The sequence below is a fragment of the Papaver somniferum genome, chromosome 7 (assembly GCF_003573695.1).
Source record: "Papaver somniferum cultivar HN1 chromosome 7, ASM357369v1, whole genome shotgun sequence".
In the NCBI taxonomy this organism is placed as follows: domain Eukaryota; kingdom Viridiplantae; phylum Streptophyta; class Magnoliopsida; order Ranunculales; family Papaveraceae; genus Papaver; species Papaver somniferum.
In genome coordinates this window covers 157611670-157615173 of record NC_039364.1, presented here as the reverse complement: position 1 = coordinate 157615173, position 3504 = coordinate 157611670, and the positions used below count along the sequence as shown (strand labels likewise).

Sequence of the window (3504 nt, the reverse complement as noted above, 5' to 3'; positions counted from 1 at the left end):
TGTTGATGACAAGAGGAGATTTGCGGGATATACTTGCGATCAAGGTATCTTATGGCGTTTGATAAAAGAGAGATTAAATATCAATTCTAGTTATTGTTAAAAAGCATGTTTGTGAATGAAGATGAATCTTTTGGATACACAACAAGGATGTATTCAAACAAACTCTACTTTCGAGATCAAGCCGGGGTTGCTTAGAGAATTACCAAAGTTCCATGGCATGGTGAATGAAGACCCAAACAAGCATCTTATGGACTTCCACACCATTGTCACGACCATGTTTCCAGCGGATGGTGCAATGTTGAAAGTTTTTCGATTCTCGTTGATAGATAGTGCTAAGGATTGGTTGTGTTATTTACCTTCCGGAAGTATCATAACATGAAATGGGTTGAAGAAACTCTTTTTAGAGAGGTATTTTACTGCATCAAAGGCTACTCAAATTTGCAAGGAGATTTGCGGGTTGAAGCAAAATGTGGGAGAATCTTTATATGAATGTTGGGAACGATACAAGAGATTGGTGGCAAGATGCCCTCACCATCAATTCAGCGACGCGATGATTATCTAATACTTCTATGAAGGACTCCAATCAAGCGATAGGAATCTTCTTGACGTTGCGGGTGGTGGTGCACTAGTGAGCAAAACGGTGGCACAAGCTAGAGAATTGATTGAAAACATGGCAGCAAACTCCCAACAATTCTTGAGTCGTGGTTCAGATGTGCTTCTTAGGAGAGTAAATGAAATGAGCGAGGTGGAGAAACTTCGTCAACAAAGGGGTAACATGACAGCTATGATGCAACAAGTTGCAGCCGCGGTGATACCAAGTTCTTCTCAAGGGTATGAAGACTCCAATGAACAAGCTAATGTGATATTCCCAAATCAGCAAAGACAGTATGATCCCTACTCCAACACTTACAATCCGGGATGGAGAGATCACCCAAATTTTAGCTATGCGAACAAGCAAGGAGCGGTTCAACAACCTAATTTCAACCATCCGAGTGGATTTCAACCTCAACAACAACAATTCAAGCCGCGTCAGTAATTTTACCAACCACAACAACAACAACAACAACTTCAAAATTAGGGGTCAAGTATGGAAGAGTTGCTGAAATCTTTTATTCAAAGGACGGAGAGCACGGTTAAGGAGTTGCAAACTCAAGTTGGTTCTATGGCTATTGAGTTGATCCAATTGAAGGCACAAAATAGTGGGAAACTTCCTTCTCAACCTATTAACCCAAAAAGGGATGTGAATGCTATTACGTTGAGAAGTGGTACACAAATTGTGCAACCCGAAGTTACTAATTCGGGCAAGGTGGAAACACCAAAGAAACCTGTTTTGGAGCAGAAAAATGTGGAGTCTCCCCAAACTTCTGAGGTACCTATTTCTAACTCTAAAACTCCGGTTTCTACTTATGTTCCTCCTTTACCTTTCCCTCGCAGATTCGCAAAGTCCAAGATGGAGGAACTAGAAAAGGATATTTTAGACGTTCTAAGAAAGATTCATATGAACATACCGCTCATAAATGCTATAAAGCAAACGCCAAAGTATGCAAAGGTGTTGAAGGACTCGTGTACCAACAAGAAAAGGCTCAAAGACAATGAAGTGCTAAGTATGGGGGAGAATGTTTCGGTAATCTTACAACACAAACTCCCACTGAAATGCAAGGATCCGGGTAGCTTTGACATTCCCGTCACAATTGGTAACACTACATTTAACAAAGCTATGTTGGATTTAGGTGCATCCGTTAATGTTATGCATACGTCCATGTATGATTCACTTGAGTTAGGTCCTCTTAAAAAGTCTGGAATTGTGTTGCAATTAGTCGATCGCTCTAATGTTTACCCAATGAGTATTGTTGAGGATGTTCTTGTGCAGGTTAATCAACTTCTATTTCCATCTGACTTTTACGTGTTAGAGATGAATGAAGGTTCACCGGACTCGTCTCTTCCATTGCTACTTGGGCGTCCCTTCATGAAAACAGGGAAAACCATTATTGATGTGGATAAGGGAACGCTAACTATGGAGTTTGATGGAGAAATAATAAGTTTCAACATTTTTGAGACGACGAGATATCCTAGTGATGTCCACTCTTGTTTCTCCATTGATTTTATGGATACATTAGCACAACAAGTGTTTGAATTGAATGGTGGCGATGGTTTGGAAACCGTATTAACTACATCCATGGATAATAGTGTAGAGTGTGGTAATGAAGTCAAGGAAGCCCTTGGTGATCTTAATTCACTACAAGGATGCCCGGAAACTCATAATATTTCCTTTATTTCTTTACCGTGCAACGATGAAAAACTTTTACCATCTATTGTTAAATCTCCAAAATTAGAATTGAAACCTCTCCCAAGTCACTTAAATTACTTGTACTTGGGTGACAAGGAAGAGTTACCTGTGATTGTTTCTAACGAGCTTAGTGAATTACAGGAGCAAAAACTTCTAAGGGTGCTAAGGAAGTACAAGACGGCCATTGGATGGACAATCGCTGATATCAAGGGTATAAGCCCTACCTTTTGTATGCATAAGATTCATTTGGAGGATGATGCAAAGCCTACAAGGGAAGCGCAACGTCGTTTGAATCCTCCCATGATGAAAGTTGTGAAAAAGAAGATACTCAAGCTTTTGGAAGTGGGTGTTATATACCCCATATCCGATAGCAAGTGGGTAAGCCCGGTGCAAGTGGTACCAAAGAAATCAGGTGTGACGGTGGTGGAGAATGATAAGAATGAACTTGTCCCAACTCGTGTGCAAACCGGTTGGAAGGTTTGTATTGATTATAGAAAATTTAATGCCACCACTAGGAAAGATCATTTTCCATTATCTTTTATTGATCAAATGCTTGAACGTTTAGCTGGACACTCCTACTATTGCTTCCTTGATGGCTATTCAGGTTATAATCAGATTGTGATAGCACCGGAGGACCAAGAGAAAACCACTTTCACTTGTCCTTTTGGTACTTTTGCTTATAGAAGGATGCATTTTGGCTTGTGCAGTGCTCCAGCTACCTTTCAAAGGTGTATGATAAGTATCTTTTCAGAATATGTTGAAAACATAATCGAAGTGTTCATGGACGACTTTAGTGTCTTTGGTGATTCATTTGACCTTTGCTTGAACAACTTGTCTTTAATCCTTGAACGATGTGTTGAAACAAACCTTATGCTGAATTGGGAGAAGTGCCATTTTATGGTAACTCATGGCATAGTTTTAGGCCATATAATATCTTGTAAAGGCTTGGAAGTTGATAAATCTAAGATTGACCATATTCGTGCTCTAACCCCTCCCACTACGGTGAGGGAGATACACTCTTTTCTTGGACATGCAGGTTTTTATCGTAGGTTTATCAAGAACTTTTCCAAGATAGCGTCACCACTTTGTAATTTATTGCAAAAAGATGTGGTTTTTAACTTTGATGAAAAGTGTGTGGAGGCATTCAATCGCTTGATAGAGCTTTTGATTTCAGCCCCTATCATTAAACCACCGGATTGGAGCAAGCCTTTTGAGCT

General features: G+C 40.0%; 1 non-coding gene across 1 annotated transcript; it reads right to left on the bottom strand.

Moving 5' to 3' along the window:
- Positions 1-435: 435 nt before the first annotated feature.
- On the bottom strand, positions 436-540 carry LOC113300732. Its single transcript, XR_003335910.1, has one exon. It is a non-coding gene; the product is annotated as a small nucleolar RNA R71 (small nucleolar RNA).
- Between the last annotated feature and the right edge of the window lie 2964 nt (positions 541-3504).